This window comes from Colletes latitarsis, chromosome 10 (assembly GCF_051014445.1).
Source record: "Colletes latitarsis isolate SP2378_abdomen chromosome 10, iyColLati1, whole genome shotgun sequence".
NCBI classification, from domain to species: domain Eukaryota; kingdom Metazoa; phylum Arthropoda; class Insecta; order Hymenoptera; family Colletidae; genus Colletes; species Colletes latitarsis.
The window spans coordinates 10,996,662-11,017,082 of NC_135143.1; the positions used below are offsets into that span (position 1 = coordinate 10,996,662).

General features: G+C 37.0%; 1 long non-coding RNA gene across 1 annotated transcript in view; it reads right to left on the bottom strand.

Annotated features, from left to right (window-relative positions):
* Nucleotides 1-16,702, bottom strand: part of LOC143346586 (uncharacterized) — a 164,921-nt gene extending 148,219 nt beyond the window's left edge. Inside the window, exons 1-2 of the long non-coding RNA XR_013080444.1 lie at nt 14,910-16,702; nt 11,497-11,647 (exon numbers count right to left, since the gene is read on the bottom strand). This is a non-coding gene — a long non-coding RNA (uncharacterized LOC143346586). The remainder of the gene's footprint in view (nt 1-11,496; nt 11,648-14,909) is intronic.
* Between the last annotated feature and the right edge of the window lie 3,719 nt (nt 16,703-20,421).

The following is a 20,421-nucleotide window of genomic DNA, read 5'->3' on the forward strand; positions in this document are numbered from 1 at the left end:
TATTGAAAAAATTATTAGAAGCTGTTACAAAGATGAAGAGTATGTTTAAAAAATATTTTGCAAAGTGAGGGACAGAATTTTTTAAAATCCACTATTCAAAATTATTGCGGTATCCATTTTCAATACGGACGGATCTGCTTTTAATATCCACACATGCGAAATATCGTGGGTATCGCATACGGAACATTTCAGGGAAAATAAAAATCAATCGGCAAAACAACCCTAAATCATAACCGAACCTGAATATTTGAAGCTCGTGGCATTCCATCCAACATTCATCGGCATTTTCCAGCCCTCTCTCAGCGTTCCTGACTTGCAAAGCGGCGACGCCGAAAGATCGATCGCCCCCCTCTGTCAGATAGTCAGACAGTCGATCATTCTGTGTTTCGATCTGACAATTCCCGACTCGAATAACCGCAAGCTAAATTGTAAATTAGCTTTCGTTTAGCTCAAGACGCGATCGGCAGATTACAATATCATTCAAATTCTTTCGAGTTGTCTGTTTCCTTGGCGTTTTTTGATTATCAATAATCGACAGAATTAATTCTACGTTACGTGGACATTGAATCGTCGACGAAAAATAGATTGAAAATATAGAAAACTTTCCTGAGTTATCTGATCTAATAGAAATTTCATTTTTCTGTGAAAATAAAATACAGAGGAACTGTGTTGTAAGGAATACTAGGAGACTTAAGAAATTTAATTATTATTATTGTAGGAGTGAAGGATATAGTAAATGATGATCAGTTCAGTTTCGTTTGAATCGCGTGTGAGAGTGGTGGGTTGCGAGCGAGGCATGAGTTGTGTGGTTTTAAGGCGAAGGAGCAATTACAGTTTTGTTATTATTAATGTTTGAAAAATCCTACATAATTATAATATAGTTACATTCCTACTTGTTATAACAAGCATAAAAAAGGAAATTCATTCGTTTAAACTCAACTTTGCTTCAAGAATAAAGAAACTTCACAACACTACACTCGTATTCTCAGATCTCTAACTTTTTTTTTGATTTTTGAACACCAAAAGGATCTTTGGCAATACGACATCGACAACGTAGATTGGTCCAAGTAACAATAATCGAAGCAAACACGAACGTTGAATACGTCGTCGTTGAATGCGAATCGGCCTTCGAGCGATTGGCATTATTCCTGGAAAGCTCGGCCAACAGGCTGGCGGAGAATTTTCGAAAAGCAAAAGTGAATCGCGGTTGACCGAGTCCGCACAATTCTAATCGACGTGTAGCATCGATAAATTCGTCCGCGTCACCGGCGTTTCGTGGACGAGCAACGATAAACTCCGGACCAGTAAAACGTTTCTCTCGTCGCGCGTATTCCGCCCACCATTATTATCAAACTCGCAACGGCTGCACGCTCGCTGACGATTTTCATTTCCTCCTTTTTATTGGCCCGTTAAAAGTTACGTTTGCGCCACCATTTATGCCTGATTAAGGTTTAACTCGATTCGCCTCCCACACCTACGGTCGACTTCCATCCTTGCATCCGCGGGCTTTCATCCCCTGTTACGCGATTTTAAACGCAATCCAATGGATGTCGTTTAGCCACTTTACGCGCAAGGTGTTTTTAGCCGAGCAAGAACTACAATTTTTTTACACGTGCCAATTTCCTTTTTCCAAAGGAGAAAAACGTAATCCATATTGCTATCCAAGAGTGCCACAAATATGTATAAACGAGACATGCTTCACACAATTTTATTTATTTATTTATGCAATTTGAAGACTTCATTCGACATAGAAAAGCATTAGTATAAAATAGCTGTCTCCCCCCCCCTGTACTATTAATTTCCTAGTTCAATTTCCAAATAAGACGGATTTTTGGGAATTCCCGGGCCGACGTCTTGCCGCAAAACATTTATTTTCATCAGAATTCTATTTTCGGGCGAAACTACTTTTAGAAACGTGACAGAGAAATGGAGGACCAGGTAGGCCAGGTAGAAACGTGACAGAGAAATGGAGGAGCGTGGAGCGCGAAAGTGCTCTAAAAAAAAGCCACGAAGACGTTAAATGTATTTTCCTTCACTTTGGCGTCGAATTCGCGTAACGCGATACAACGACGTTGACTCGGGATTCCCCGACGAAGGCGTTTCTAAACAGAAATCTTCGGTCGAACACCGATAACCTTTTAATACGGCAATCGTATATCCCTTTTCAAGGTGACTAGAAACCGCAGCGTTAGCGAAATCTCATCGGAGATCGGATTTCGCCTCGGATATCCTGATAATCACCGTCATAATTGAAGCGTTTATTTTTAAAGCGCCTTGAAAGGGATATTACCGCAGGATCCAGTATGAATTTTGTTCGCCACGAGTCGCTTTATCAAGCACAAAAATCCAACGAACGAGCAACGAGTACATTTTTATTCGTACCTAACTTGAAAATCACGGACCAGAGCAGCTGCTCGGTGATTAAAACTTAGATATTTTTACTTCTGAATTATACAGGGTGTTCGGCCACCCTTGGGAAAAATTTTAATGGGAGATTCTAGAGGTCAAAATAAGACGAAAATCAAGAATACCAATTTGTTGATTGACGCTTCATTGAAAAGTTATTAACGTTTAAAGTTCCATTATGACCGGAAAATTTTTCGGCGAAATTAAAAAATTTCAAATCATTCTGAAAAAATTATTTTTGGTTGCAGGGGTGAATTACAATCATTTTTGATGAATAGACATACCTTTGAAATCCTGCGCAATTTCGAGAAAAAAATTCGTTACCGAAAATATAATGTCTGATCATGAATGAATGATTCCCCAGAAATTTCATGTGTTCCAAATTGTTCTGAAAAAATTATTTTCGGTTGCAAGGATCAATTACAATCATTTTTTATGAATAGACATGCCTTTGAAATCCTGTGCAATTTCGAGAAATAAATTCCTAAACGAAAATATAATGTATGGCCAGAAATGTACCCCGGAAATTTCATGCAAATCTTTAAAACATCATAACTTCTGAATGGATTGGACAATTTTAATATTTTAAAATGCAAACGGCACGTATTTTAATGAAGAATATGTAGAAAATCCAAAAATAATCGAAAAGTTGATTCTTAACCACACAAAATGAGGAAAACCCCATAAAAATGATCCAATTTTCAAACAGCCATAACTCCTACAATAGTGAATATATTTCAATGAAACTTTTTTCTGAAGTAGAGTTCATAGATATCTACAAAAAAGTATTAGACAACTTTTCTATAGGACGTCAAACAAAATTATTACAAAAAAATTCGAAAAGATGTGAAATTTTTCGACAAAATTAAAAAATCTCAAAGCGTTCTAAAAAAATTATTTTTCTTCCGAAATCCTACTCACTTTTTACAAAAGAATTCAGTACGGGCGGAATTTTAAACGTTAATAACTTTTTAACGAAACCTCCGTCAACAAATTAGTATTCTTGATTTTGGTCCTATTTTAGCTTCTAGAATCTCCCATTACAAATATTTCCCAGGGGTGGTCGAACACCCTGTATTTAGTCCACGATTGATCAACCTTAACCATTGTTTTACAAATACCAAAAACAGAACGATAAAACCTCGTGTCAGCTCGATATTTATACGAACGAAGCGAAATAGACGTAACGGCGCCTGAAATCAATTACTTCGAAGAAAATTGAGAAGAAAAGAGGAATGATTACAGAACTCCTGGAAACTTCAAAGGGGAGCAAAAACGTTCCAATTTCCCCTGCGCTGCTTTCCATTAACCTGAATTCTTTGGTTTTCTGCCTGCGCCTACAACGCTCACCTCCTTTCCTATCGTTGAGAAAAGTTTTTTACCGTCTATTGTGCCTTTTGTGTCCCACCACCGCTATCATCGCTGTATTTTGTTTTTCTTGCTTTTTTTCAAACCTACCCGCATATCCGTTGACAGATTCCGCGAACGCGTAACAGGAAAGTTCTTCTCTTACATTCCGTTCAACCCTTTTCACGGCTGCCTGATGTCGCATCAGCGCGACATTATTTCGCGCGCTTATCTCGGGTTATATTTCACCGTTTACCCTCAATGTTTAACATTTTTACCGAATCGTCGAGTATTCGGGTCGCGAAGCGAATTTTTACATTTCTCTGGTATTTAATGCCACCCTTTTCTCCCTCTGAACGCGTTCGTTTTTTTTTTTTGTTCACGGTGTCGAAAAAGAGAAAAATTACTAAAGAGACGGTATCACCGGCTGCGCGAAATTCAAAACCATGCACGCTCCATTCATTATCAAGATTATTGTGTTAATTTTTTTAATGGAACGCTCCGCGTACACCGCAAAATCCCTACGATAACTGCTATTTTTAACAAAACTTTAGTCTTTCGCGTAGCATATGAATTTCGACCTACTTCTCTTATCTAAAGTAATTATAAGCGAACGTTTAACGTTCATTTCGCGAGGGAAGGATTAGTTTAATAAGTTAATTACTTTAATTAATTGAAAATGTGTTCGATATATTCACGTCTGTTGTGATACGGTTATGCCTGTGGATAGGTTTCGATGCTCCCCCAATTAATCAACGTTATGAAAACCTAATCCATTTTATTCTAACGAGAATAGCACAATACTTTCAAAATTAATATAGATTATAATTGAAGCACATAGGAAATTTAGTCGAGCCAAAAGGTAAATACTGCTTCAATTTTTCGTAAGGTTCGTAAGGTTTGTATAAATAAGTAACTAATGTGTTTAAATAATTAAAGTATTAATAATTAAATTGCAAACAAATATTAAAAAGAAGCTTCATTTTTAAAGGGATCGAGGAATGATTCAAACTTCCGAACAATGGGATAGATATTACGTACAGTAGGATCTCGTTAATTACACGTAGCTCGCATCCGGTGTCACGCAACTATCGAATTTGTGGCAAGTTTCGTTTCCAGTAATTGCCCTAGCAATCGTTACAAGTCCACGTAAAAAAGTAAAAAGAACAAAGAACGGAAGTAATTTACAAGTTTGTCTCGTGGAGTGTAATTATTTTGAATGAACGATAGGAAAGCGTTTGTTAGAAATATGAAACGGTCGGTAGATCTGTACGAAAATAAAATTGCGCGATAAATCACCGCTAACTTTCGGTGCACGTACGCGATCGAAGTTACATAATAATTTTTGCCGGAAAGAATTGGCGTGCATTTCCAATCGTACGCAAAAAACCAATACCGCTGCAATAAAACCGCACGAAATGCACCGATGTGCGCACGAGTAAACCGCATACGACTAATTTATTGGACCGCGTTGCCTTTTCCCTCTTTGTCACATCGGTGAACAGAGATGGGGAACGAGGCAACCGATTATATGTATTGGTTGAGGTATTTAAATGGAAACTGTTACACGTACAGGCCAAACAACGTAATTTGTCCACCCTTAGTATTTTTTATCGTTAGCGAACCGGTAAGTAAAGTCGACTTAGGCCATCCTCCTAGGCGGTAATATTAAATATTACACGCGTAATAAGTTTCAAAATTCACTCCTTTTATCATGTACGAATTTATGCATTGTACATGTCATTTCAGTCCAAGAGTTGTGAATTTATGGAAAAATATATTTATTATTCGTATTACGATTACAATTCATAAATATTTTAAAACGTGCGAAAGTAGTTTCAGAAATGTACTAATGTGTGCTTTGATATTTCGTCTCTGGATTTTTGGAAAATTTTCAATGTATAAGCAATGTTATAATAATATTTCGAGGTTTACGGAGTGTTCTTTATCAGAATGATAATTATCCGTCTCGTCGGATAATAAATGAGTTCGTCCAATTGTTCCGAGCAAAAAGGTTTGGCTAAAATTCGTAGTAGAGTCAGAAAGGAGTGCTTCGAAAATTTATTGATTCAAAAACCAATAATTTCAATGTAATTGCAGTAAATAATTAATAAATCGAATAATAATCTTCAAACAGTTTCAATAAATAAATCTATAAATTTGGTTGGAATGTAAATTCGAATGTAATATTGAAAATCGACGTTAACTGAAAAAGCACGCTTTTCGATAAATTGAATATCAACATACTGATGTATACTTTTCTGTAATTCAGGAAAAAGGTATAATATTGTTAATGTAAATATTTTAATATTTACACGGCAAACAAGAATCCCTTACCACTTTCCGAATGAAAAATCCAATGACATAACTGTTGCAGAATACTGATGAACGGAATACACGTCACTTGCCCAGTTTACACAACGCGATGTATTCACGACGACGGTCACACGGCCACTGAGGTTACAGCGTGCTTGATTTGTTTTCGTAAGAGCGTAGCCTTGTATATCGTGTCCTAAGGGAAGGACATCTACAAACAGTGTTATCCTAGCAACAATGCGTATCAAAACGGTCCCTGTGAATACCAGAGCTCGTCGGAATAACGATCTTAATACAGCGATTACATTTATATTAACGTATTACCTATAACTCAACCTAAACTATTCTACAAAGAAACTAGACAAAGTTTATTAAAAAAAATTAAAAATTCTAGTCGACAATGCACGTACATGCATATTGTAAAATGTTTGATAATTTTTATTAAGGAAACTTTCCGGTAAATACGTACACAAAATACGTAATTTTTATGATTTTTTTTCTGAGAAAAGTATATAGTGTGAAGTACAGTAAATTTCACTCGCAACATTATCAACAGGTTACAGAAATGAACGCAAGAGGAAGTGAGACAGAGAATGAAATTACAGAAACATTTCTAGCCACACATTATATTTTCGATAATGAATTTTTTTCTCGAAAACGCGTAGGATTTCGAGGGTATATCTATTCACCAAAAATGATTGTAATTAATCCCTGCAACCGGAAGTAATTTTTTCAGAGCGATTTAAAATTTTTTTTTTTCGTTGAAAAATTTAGGCACCTACTCCCTAACGATTTTTCTTAAAAATTCGTTTTTCATTTTTAGTAATTTTGTTTGACGCCCTATAGAGAAGTTGTCAAATACTTTTTTGTAGGTACCTATGACCTCTACTTCAGAAAAAAGTTTCATTGAAATATATTCACTATTGTAGGAGCTATGGCCGTTCGAAAATTGGACCATTTTTATGGGGTTTTTCTTATTTTTCGGAGTCAAGGATCAACTTTTCGAATATTTTTACGATTTTTACATATTCCTCACCTAAATAGGCGTTGTTCGCTTTTTTAAACATTAAAATCGTCCAATCCGTTCAGGAGTTATGATGTTTTAAACATACGCATGAAATTTCAGTGAAACATATCAATGGTGTGGTCAGACATGAAATTTTCGATTAGGAATTTTTTTCTCGAAAGTGCGTAGGATTTCGGGGGTATGTCTATTCACCAAAAATGATTGTAATCGACCCCTGCAACCAAAAATAATTTTTTTTGAACGTTTTGAAATTTTTCAATTTCGCCGAAGAATTTGTCCATTTAGCAAATTCTTTTATAAAACGACGTCAAACATTTTTTATTCATTCGCAAAGAAAGTTTTGTTAGTCTGTATGCTGTACCAGAGTTAATAAATTTATTCTGTCTCTGCTCGTCGTTTTTGCATAATATCGTCTCATATTATTAGCAGCTTCCGGTTCTCCACGACGTTCAATCATTAATTCGTAGTACTTCCGGCGACTGATTGTTTACGCATCAATTCGTCTCTCTAATAGCTTTTCCTTATTTTGCATCGATCGTCGAATCCCATTATCCGGCATTATTTTAATTTTCATGCATTAATGACGGACGGTCTGTAATTAATAATTGGAAGAAAAAGGAACACAACGATTCAGCGGTTTGGTGGAAGATTAATTACCATAAACCACTAACGCGAGCGGGCAGCGACAGTAGTAATAGTTGATTTGTAATTCCCGATAATATTGATTCCGATAACAGACGAAGCTACTCGAACGTCAATTTCCATTTGCCTGGTTAGAATTAGCCACGTTTCGCGAAACCGCGTGAAACGCATCAATCGTCAAACGAATGAAATGCATCCAACCAATCTCGCGATCCCGGTTGGCGCTTTTTCGCGAGGGAATACAGAAAATTTATTTGAGCCTTGCGTACGGAAATAGCTACGGATGATACGTTGCCATAGATTATATCGAGCGTAACGGATGTCGTCCGATAAATCATTATTGCAAGGGCCAATTACGATAATTGCAATGGTGGAACGTCGATAATGTTATTTCGATAGCCATCAACGTATTAATGACCACGAATATACATATATATGTGTGACATGGCGGTTAAAGTGTTACAGAAAGGTCACACGAAAGATCAAGAAAAAACAAAAAAAGGAAACAATCTGACAAAATTTTATCAACTCGAATGTTTACTTACAGATCTGGAATATCACGTACAACGTAATATAGTCCTGAAAAGGATCCTAATAATAACTTCGAAGCCCTTTATCCTTCCGTGTGCATCGCCCTCGCACTTCACCATTTTTCGCAAAAAGGCCAACGAACTATTCGAACCGCGATTCATCTACGATCGATTCGATCGGTTATCCATAGTGTTTTCCTAATTCCTTGCGGCACAAATGGAAACTGACGTTCGACTAGCTTCGTTTGGTCGCCGCCGGGGATTATTGTCGCGACGAAATATCGCGTCCGTGTAATCGAGTCGATCGTCGAGTTCGAACACAACAGCGGAACGAAACTATCGTGGAAACGAAAAACGAAAGAAAAATAAACGGAGGAAAAAAAAAGAAAGGAAATCTCGTTTCTGGCGGAATTAACCTTGCACTATTGTTGTTAGTCGCTGATTCGACCACGTTTCGCGATTCCCGCGTGCCCTTATTATCCAATGGCACGCGTTTCGTTACGTGCCCGCGGTTCTACAACGCCTGATTTTCGATTTCCCGCGGATTTTAATTAAAAATTTCCAATTAAACGGAACATACAATTAGAGACGATCGCTTAAATTCAAATCACACTCCGCGGTTTTAATAGCCCGCGCGGATTTACTGCCCAGTTTAGAGCGGATCGCTCGCGTTCGGGATCGTAATGATTGTTGAATGTTTATAACGACCGTTACTTGTCCGTGCTTATTGTCCTGTTGTAGTGTTTAACGACGAAATCACGTATCCCGTACAATACTGTAACGACATTCCATTGTGCGCTACGCTGCTCGAGAAACTGCAAAATTTAATATTTCATTCCGGCCTGCACTAATATTTGTAATCGCGGCGTACCGGATCAAAAATTAGTAGAGATTCTACGAATCGAAATAAAAACGAGAATCAAGCGTGTCTTTTGGAGAAAAATTATTTGAATCTTGTGCCAGCCAGTAACTCGTTCAACGACATATAATTCAGTCAGTTTTGATTAATTTCGCTTGAAAAATATTGCGGATATTCCCGAAACATAAATGAATATGTACGCAAAGCGTCGAGATTAGGTAACTTAAACTTTGTCTGTAAAAAAATTCCTAGAAAGACCAAAACAATGAATCCCCAGACTTGAATGTTTTCTTATGTTACATTTTCGACTTATTTTCGCCAGTGGTGTATACGGGTAGGGTAGAATGAAATAAAATGCTGAAGCTATTCGACCAGTGCCGTAATACCTCTTTATCCTCCATCAAATAATCCGAGTCGTGACTTCTATCACCATTATCCGCAAGTAAAGTAACTACTTCATCGCTGGAAACGCCTCGATCGGCGGCGTCGAGGCGCGCAACGTGACTTTTATGATGGCAAGAGGACCCCCGAGTCGATTAACTTAATTAGACAATCGCCTAATGAATTCCACGATGGCCCACCATTAAGCGGCCAAGCGACGACCGGCTAACGCGCATCCTTAATCGTTCCCTCGTATACGATGTACTCAAAACGCTTCTCGGTATCATGATGCTCGTAAGTAAAACTTAATCGCCCTCCATTTTGTCTCTCCTGCCCGCAGAGCCAACCGTCGCTCTGTAAATCGTACGTTACGTAAGTTTTAATACACGTACGCCGTATTAACCCATCTTACGCGACCGATATAAATTATCCACCCGTCGAGAATTTATCCAACCAAGCTAATTAGGTGATTTCGTAACGCAAATACTGTCTGTTTATATTCGAAACGAAGGTAGAGACGATTGTAGATACATACCACTTATTCCATGAAAAATTAAAATTCAATTTAAATTTTCAAAAATTTTTCTTTCAACCTGAAACTTTGTGGTATAGCCGTGACCCAGTTTGGAGCTGTGACCTACAGCTTGAGGAACGCTGCAGTACCGCTTGGACACCGCCATAAGTAGAAGGAGACGATAATGGACAGACGCGCCAGTCGAATCTTATTCAATCACACTCGACAGTATTGAAATTTAATTACCTTGGAAACACAACTCGCGAAAGATTTTATTCCGTATTTAGGACACTATTTTGCGTGTAGAATTATTTTTCATTCGATTGTATCGCTCATCTTGAAACATCTTGTACCTAATTTTAATGAAACTGTCAAAAATATCGGCACAAATTCTTTTCATAAAACAAAATTCACGTTGAAAGGGTGAAAACAGTCCTCCAAATTAAACTATTAAACAAAAGATCCGTATCGTAGAATAGTGTGCTCTTAAAGGGTGAATCGAACTACTTATTTTTGGTATTTTGATCCGAATAACCGGAATTTACTTCTTAAAAATATAATTATTCGAAATAGGTTTCTTCGTTCGTCGTTGGACCTAATAATTTCTAAATTCCATACAGTATCCGTGAGTAAATTGGTGAAAAATGAATCGAACGACAGAAAATCCCGTATCGATAGCAACACGGATGCTTCTGGCAAGCCTTTCCTTCCCAAAACTTTATTCTCCTTGCTGCTGAGGGTGATAGAAAAATTGCTCGTTAAATTAAATTCTTGCGGTGGCTTCGCTGCAATGCCTATCGACCCTCAAATTGGTTCGACCCTCCTTTCACGGAATCGATACAGTTTTGTTTTTTCCTCAGAGGGGGAAAAGAAGATTTTTAACATTTTTCGATAGTCAATGAACTCGCTTCTACCATCCACCAGGCTCGACTTACGTGTTTCGTAAAATCTCGAACTGGAATATTGTATTCCATTATTACTCGTGTAATGAAGCATATTTTTATAGAAATTTCTGCCTTGTAGAATACTTCACTAAATTAACTACTGGTTCTAAATATTTTGAGGATCTTTTTTATGATTACTTAAGCTTTTATATATCAAATTATTTATCGACAAAACCTTCGAGATACTACTAAATTCAATGTATTTTCTATAAGTTGTAAAATTGATTTATTAAATATTCTCAAATATAACTCTTAAATATAACGAATAAACTAGCTTTCACACAAGTAATAAAGCTCTATGACGAAACCAGTGTATTATTCTATTAAAGATATATTGTCCCTTCTAATAAATAATCGAACACTATGAACCTACGTTTCCTTCCAATAATAGAGTTTAGTATATTGCATACCTTTCCAAAAATTACTCTTTCAGAAGGATTGTATTTCTATTTAGGCGGCGGAAAATAACATGCAAATTTCCGTCATTCGTTGTACGTAACGTTATGAATTAAAAATTGTTTTTCACTCACCGCAGCTGCAACCAAACTTCTTTCCTGTTTTCTGCACGACGAGTTTTCGTTGGTGGAAAATCATGCCGCTCAGAAATATCGTTCAGGCGTTAATCGATCAGCAACAGTCAAAGAGCAAAAGCAACGAAAATGATTCGACTCGCTTCAGCATCTGTGGTTAAAAATAGTTTGATCAATGAAATTATTAACGTTACCTGAGGAAATACAGGTATATCCGAATTACGAATGATATATGAATTAGCGGTACAAGAAAATACATAATCTTATGAAATAATATGTGGTCGTATCAAGCAATACACATACATAATATCAGTTCACATCCATGTAAGATGGTACGTACTCATATTATGCCCTAATTAATCATATATCATTTCCAGAGTTCACGTATAATTTTATCGAATTAGTATTAAAATACATTATTATATAATAATATATGCATAGGATGCCATATATTATTAAATATAATCCTATATAGTCTCGTAGACGATAATACAAGTTCACGTGTAATATTATTCGACCATTCACCTTCAGTTATGTATAATATCATTGCACATATGACATCAGATAATGTCCCTTATGACTCATATATGGTCCGTATTCAATCATATGTACTCGTATCTAACGTGAATCCGATTCATATCTATTCATACATGATCACATACGTTCCGTATCTGTTCATATAACATGTGGCCCAAATCAAGTGTTATGAACTACATTAGATGTGTCGCCATCTAGAGACACGGTGCAGACTAGTCATACATTTATCGAAGGAATTTTACGTAAGAGATCCAGGAGAAATCGGGTATTGTCTCGGAATTGAATTCTCGCGAAACGAGAAAGAAATCGAAATGAGCCAGCGTGGGTGCATCGGTGATATTCCAGATCGTTTCTAAACCAGTGCTCGATTAGAACTTGGCATTAAATTGTGAAGAATGGAAGAGAATTCTGATAATAACGAGTCAACGAGTTTAAAAAAAAAAATAAATAAAATAGTTGTGCTCCACCGTTGGAACCGAGTAACTTTTATATTTAATATTTTTTCGTGTAATTCTTCTGTCAAGAAAATAATTAAAAAGAACGTTAAGACGTCTCGCGAATAAGTCCCTCGGCTAAAACGGTTCGCGTCAATACGACTTAACGGATTAGCAACGCAGCCTTTTCTGACTCCGGGACTCTTAAACGCGTTGGAATCTTCTGTCCTCCGACGCGCCTTAGGAACTCAAGACGAGGAATAAGGTCCGTATAAAAAACATTTCTGAAAATGTCCTTTACATGCACCCTATGAAATTCCACGACGCGCAGAGCACCGCCTGGCACTCGGTTGAATTTTTCATTAAATTAACGGCGCAACAGGTCGTGTATGACCGCGTCGAAGAGAATTGTTTAAATGTTGCACGAAAGAAGCGGCGCGATCTTCTTCCCCCCCTCCCCCCTCTACCACCCTTTTCTCCCTCCCTACTCTCACTCCCCCTCTCCTGCCCCTTTCCCTGACGTCGAATTAACGCGCAACAGGTGAGTCCGCTCTTCACACATAACTCAGGGAGATGGATATTTCGAATTTTTTTCACCGTCATTCTGTCGCGCCGTCCTTTTACAAAATAAATGAGCGAGCCCTTCGTTCGACGTTGAGAACGTAAAAAAAAAAAGCTAGACTGTTTAAGAACTGTTGCGCCTCGAAATCCCTTCGAGGATACTCGCCTCTTTGATCGTTTCGAATTCTCCTGAAATCTGGATATTATTAAAAATAGTCAACCGAAACTGCTATTTTATTAAACTTCCGTGTTCCAAAGACACAAAATATTTTTATGAAATTCGATAAAATTAGGAAAAGAATTTTTTTTATATTTCATTATCGATAAATAATAACATTTTGAATTGCGTGTACTATTTTTTACCAGATCTAATTTGCATTTCGTGCAAAAATGTACATATAAACACGTAGTTAAGAAACTTGTTTGAAATTCACCCTATTTTACTATATCAGAAACTTTTAGAGTGTCCTCTATAAAATGTAGAATAATTCATGTGAAGCCCAGTTACGTCCAAACTTTCAAAATAATTTAATTAATGTTGCGTTGTATTCGTACGCGTGATTCTCTAATTATTTTCTCTAAAAAAAATTTATAGAATAATTTTTGTAAGGCGACTTCAAAGAATTACGTGCATTTTGAGAAAAGAAATTCATTCGGAAAGTTTTCGATTCGAAATAATGTGATTTATGCAGCACTAAGGATCTTTTAAAATACGGACATCTTATAAAAATATGAAAATAAGAAGGCTGGAATTTTTATATGATCATTTGTTTGCACGTTTCTTGAACAAGCAGAGAAATAAAGGAGCATTTTCTACTCAATTCAGAGTGTATTACACGCCCCTTGAATTGAAAACCCTTTTCTGAATATCTTATACATAAATCGGAGGTATACATTCTTCTTTCAAAGGACGGTCGAGAGAATAAACCGAGAAATCTCGAGACATACTAGCGACAAAACGAAAACAAATGTTCCTGGCAAAGGAGATGATCTGAAGAAACAACCTCGGAGGTATTGAAACGATATCCGAGCAAATTTTTATATCGATGTCAAAGGAATATCGACAAACCGTCGCTGAAAGATAAGACGTCTCGGGGGTTGTAATTAAAAAGGAATTAATACAAAGACGAAGAAGTGTTTAAAGGACTGGATTATACGGTAAAAACTCGAAGGAGATTTACGGCATTCTTTCGCATAATTAAATGTGTATCGAGACTTTCAAAGTAGTAGCTATCGATAAAGAAATCTTAGAAATTTTTTCAAATTGTCGGGATATAAAATAATATAAAATAAATTTATTTTCACTCGTGCAAGTATCACACGAAGGACCTAAGTAAAGAATACGTTGTAAAGTAACAATAGTAATTTTCAAGTTAACAATTTCTTTTTCGATTCTGGTAATTCAAAAAATTACAAAAAATTATTGTAATTTAAACGAAACAAATGCGATCGTCAAATGCAATATCACATTAACTAATACTCATTAAACAGGAAATCATTATACCTTCGATTTGAATTAAATCATGGTCAATGAAACATTAATAAATATATTACGTGTGTTGTAGGAAATGTATAATTAATTAATTGTTACACATAAATGACGCAAGTAGCCACTTCATTCATCACCATAAAATAAGAAAATTATATTTCAAGCAAAACATTTAAAGTACGTTTCTCAAAAGTACATAGATTAGCATATCATTAAGTCTACCGAACGTAATAATTCTTCATCGTGCGATCACAAATTACTGATAAATACGATCGTTAACAAATTAAAAAAAAAAGAAGAATTAAGAATTGCTCTTCAAATATGCGAGGAGTCCGGGTATTTTTCGTAGCGTGGGTGCAAGAATCGTTTCCATTTGAAAATTGAGCTCATACCTGGTCAAGAGACGACACCGGAAATCGAGAAGTTTAGAGATCTCGAGGCGACCAGCAACAAGTTGCGAAGCCAGCGACGTAAGTACCAGTAGGTTTCTTCCTACGCGTAGACGCGTAAAATTTTTCATTCGCCAAGTGCTGCAGCTTTCTCCTTCCCTATCTCTCCTTCTCTCCCCATTTGTCCTTCTTTCACTCTTTCTCTCTCTTTCGTTCTCTCTCTCACACACACACGCGCGCGCGTACTCTTACTCCTTCGCGATTCTCCCAAAAACGATCGAGACCGCTTCGTCTCGTCTCGTACTACGGTGCAACAGGTAGATACTTAGTATCCTTCTACGAAGCAGAATTAATTTCCTTGACGCGATGCCATTTATCAGGATGAAACAAGTGAAAGAAAGTAACGCGATGCTCGTCCTTTCCCTGCTCTAACGAGATTGGTTAAAACTTTGAATCAAAGGGAACTCGAAATTTTTCGTCGCCTCGATTTCTCAGCGCGCTCTTCAAAATTATCCGGACGAATTAGAATTCGATTACGAAACGGCGAAACTGGTTCACGGAACGGTCGTAATTAAATTTAGCACCGAGCAATTTAGAACTTGGACTAGTAAATTTGTATCGATTTTTAATACCTATTTCTTTTTATCAATTAAATTATAATTTACAGTATATTGCGAGACGTGTTACAAAATGGTGATAATAATTTTAAAATGTAACGGAGGGCCTCTGTATTCGATATTCTGCTTGAGGCACGAAATAAGTAAAATAAATCTCTTTACGGGGTTGAACAAGTATAAATTAATATCTGATTTTAACGTGGCACAGAAATTCTTCTAAATTCGATGGGGACAAAAACTAAATCTAATAATCTAAAAACGTCTAGTTTTGATTGATGTCAGCATTTTTAACGCGACACTTGTAACATATCTCTAAAAGTATCTTCGAATCTCTATTTCGTTAAAATTTGTAGACGACGAATAGCAATTAATTAATTAGATGACACAATTTTGCACCGAATAGATCCACGGTGGAAACGAACTAACGATTTTATCGCGCGAATAAAATTGACGATAACGATGGAAAAGGCAGAAAAGGGGTCGATGTACGTTGTAATCCAGGATGGCACGTTTCTGAACAGGATTACCGTCTATAGACAGAAATGACAATGTTCAATATGTCGGTAAGGTAATTTCCTATGAAAGCAGCGTGCAACAGGTAGAGAAGTCGAATCGCGTCGCTCTAGAACGAACGGGACTTTGGAACAATGATGAAATTCCCAACTGGCCAATTTTCTACTGTACACAACGCGTGTAAATTGTTTATCACTTTCCATGAACACTTTTATTTGTTAAAATCTGATTGTCCCGACGCTTAACGTTGTCGGGCAATTTTATTTATCACGGTCGGCCGTTTAAACATTCCGAACGAGGAAGAATAAATTTTTCAAACGGTTCAAGAATCATAGTCGAAGCAGCCTTTGATAAAAATTTTTAAAGAACAACGCGACGGTTGAAATAATTTCAATATAGGTTCACGCCGCATAGAAAAATCAATATCTGCGAAAACATGGCGATGAAGAAACACCTCGAAATGCTCATACTAACGCAATCAACGCACGATAGTTGTTCCCAAAGATTACTAATTTCAAAGTCCCTTTGATTTACTATATTTCTCGCATAAAATTCGTTCTCCTCGTTCGAAATGTCCTCGAAAGGTTCGTAAGAAAATATCATCTAAAAAAAAAAAAGAAAATGCTGGAAATTTTCTAAAATATACTCCGCGATGGAATAGCGAACCGATTTGCAACCGAGAATCAAATGACCGTGGCCGCGGGTCGGAACAGATCAGCGCAAACCATTGAAAAATGAAGCCCGTCGACGTTTTAAGTGAAACGCGTCAAGCAGTGGTCAGACCAGGAATCCCGGTCCAATATTTCTTATCGATTTTTCGCAACGTGCATAACCCCGTTTTCAGCGCACGCTTTGTAACACTTTCAACGAACGACCAACCACAATTTAGAGAATTCGTACACATACTAGCTAACATAATCGATGAGATCACCTGGCGAGCAAAAATTATCGTTTTAAATAACTTTGGAGAAACGTGCTCCTCTTACAAAAATTATTTAAAATTCAATGACGACGAAAGGCCTTACGAGATTCTATAAACTCAGGATAAAACCTGCTCGTGGGGATGTATATTAATAAAAAAAATCGAGCTGACACACTTTGCTCGAACGATCGAACGCAGAATAATCGGGAAACGAAGGGAAAACCGGAATCGAAGCATGGCGATCCGAAACGCGCGATTCTGAATCCGTCAGAGGACGGTTCCTCTCTTTCCCTGACCGCGCGCGACCCTTTCGATTCCACACGGCGACCGACGAACTTCTAATTAAGCTATCCTCGTCGAGGAGCTACGAAGAAAAACGGATGAAGAAAGAGAGAGCGAAATCGAGAGAGAAATGGAGACAGAGGCAGGCGGCGATTTAAAAACGTTTCTAAAGACGTTGTTACATGCCCGTCGTTTCCGTTCCCTGTGTGCAGAGATGCCAGGAACGCAGCTCCCAGACGCGTTTCGTCGCACACCGACCCGCGACAACCGCGGCGGACCGTTCGCGCGGCCGCATACTCGATTGGAAATTAATGCTGACGGTGAAAAGAATAGCGAAGCGTCGAGACGAGATGGAAGTGAAACAAGAAGATGAACCGCGAGCAGCGATCAGCAGAGGTGTCGAGGAACGTTCTATGCCTGTCTCTATCTCCGTAGGTACTGAAGCGCAGTTCGATACCAAGAACGGTTATATTCCTACCCCTACCACGACCTCCGAACGGTACGCATCACAAGATGGCTGGCCATGTTTGCAAAATGGCGCTTGCGCGTGCAATTTCTCCCTTAACCCCCCTCCTCGCCGCTCCTCCTGCTACCCCGTTCCCATTTCCCTTCCTTCCTTCTTGCCCTTTCGCCCGACACAGATAGTGATGGGCCCGATCCGGGCTCCTGGTTGCAGTTTTCTATCGATCCGAACTCGGGGAATTTACGGATTTTTCGAATAAAATTTTCGGAATATCGCGAGTCGTTTTTTTTTTTTTGTCGACAACTCGATTTCCAAATAAAAATTGCACGTAGTTTTCGGATAGGTTTTTTTACGGATATTTTGATCCGTCCTATTTTAACTTGTTTGGAAATATTGTAACGCGCGTGCAAACGCAACGATTGCGATTAAATTTTCCAATAATGTAACGTTACGACAAGATTGATATTGTGGATTAATGTTAGATTAGGTTTTTGATTATCTCCGGCGAAATAATTTGTCCCCGAAGACAAGGGATTAATATAGTAATTACGTTTACCTGTTACTGTGTCCGCGTTAAGGACTCATTTTAGAGTATACTGTTATAAATGAAGAAATTACGTGTACAAGTTAAGGAAAATTAGTTTTAGTTTTAGTAGTAACCAAATTCGGAAGTCTAATGTTTTAAACGTTGTACTGAATAATACAAGCTGATAATGTTAGAAGAGGATTAAACTACGATATCAAAATATTCTGAAGAAATATTAATTTGCAAGCAAGTGTCAACACTACAATAACAAAATAAATATAGAAATACTCAAAGAAGTATTTAACTCTCTCAATCGTTACAAGGAGAGTGCAATAATAATTGATCCTGTTGTTCCGTTTTTATTAATTTTCCCTAAATTGCAAGATAAGCAAGCTTCTTTAAAATATATCTAACATTAAATTTTAGACTTTTGTTATTACATTATAATATAATATAGTCTCCTACATTATTATATAAAATTATATTGTATGAAACAAATTATAAAATAACTGCATCAAGGTAAACATTTGTCCTGTCTATATTTTCAAGCTCTTTCATTTTGATATAGCTTATATACTTTTAATATATATATATATATATGATTGATAAAGTGATAATTGTATGTTTGTGTGATATTTGATTCGTCGAAAATTCCGGCTTGGAAACAGAATCAACGGTAAAATGGATAGAATTCGTTACATAGCTGCAAAATGGTGTCCATTGCCAACATCGATGCATTTTTGACCTCTCGTGCATTCTCTGTTACAAATAGTTACCGCAGTATTGATCAGATGAAACTATATTGCGTTTCACATCTATTACAACAATTTCCAAATTCGTTTAAATAAGTTTCTTTAATTCCATCAGAGAGAAAGACACATTACAGCATTAATAAAATACCCCAGAGGTTCGTTTGAAAAACGTTTTTATCGATATAATACTGCAGCACAACAATGTTTTCACAAACAATAAATTTAACTTTTATTTGGAAAAAATAGTTCCTCGTTTATCATGACGTATTCTTTTAAATATATATAAATACAGTATAAAATTGTTTTCTCTTAAAGGCATTTGTCTCAGAAAAAACATATTGCCCCAGCAATAAAGATGTTTAAAATACTAAAAAAATTGCTTTTAAAATTAGCGAATCGTAAAAACCTTTTCATCGGTGTGATATTGTGCTGCAACAATATTTTCACGAATAGAATTTTGACTTTTTACTCTTTTGCTTGTTTATTGGCTGGCCGATGTAAAATATCGATTTAATAAAAATACGTCGATACCATTTGAATCACGTTTGATCCCATCGCTAACAGAAATATCCCCTGCCGTCCGACCGCTGGTTCACGCGACCATCTTCATCCCTCTTCCCTTTCATTCGATCATCCCGATCCCCTCGCTCCATCCTGCACCATACCCGCCCTCTTCTACCAATTCTTCGAACGGCCGATTTCCAACAACCCCCTCACCGACACCTCCTGAAGCACTTCGTCTATGATTATTTCGCACTGTTATGAAGTGTCCTCGTTCGACCAACTACCGGATGCCGCCCAAATATTCCTCTCTTTTTCTGCGTGGATTTTAATCGATGTTCCGTCAGCCGTGCCACATTTTTCGAAGAATAGTCCGGTGGTACGCGGGTGGCAGGGAAAATCGTTACCCGGTATCGATAGAATCTCTAACGCGTTGTTTCACATTTTCCCCAAAAAATATTTACCTCGTCACTTGTTGTTGAACGTCATATCGCTGTTCTTGTTTATGATTAAAATGTAAAATTTTATATATCTATCGTGCACTTTGACAGGTACACGCTAAATGGCATTATCGCGAACCGTAATAGTTAAAAAAGGAACTCTTTCACACTGAACACTTTGGACAATTAGAAAATACTATTATTTTTATCGTAACATCGATTTTATTAAATAAAAAGAAAGTGTTAATGCGCAACATTTAATACGGTAAATTTTAATCAGAAATTTATTATTTATGGAACTTTTGAAACTATATTTCTATGATTATTTTATTTCCCCCGATAGTGTAAATAGTAGTATTCTGCGAAATAATCTGTGAGAAACGATTACAAATTAAGTATGACGCATGCTTGAACACATGGAATAACACTTGGAATAACTTCAATAAGGAGTCATACTACACAGAAGAATCAATATCTGTGAAAGGCAATGATGTAACAC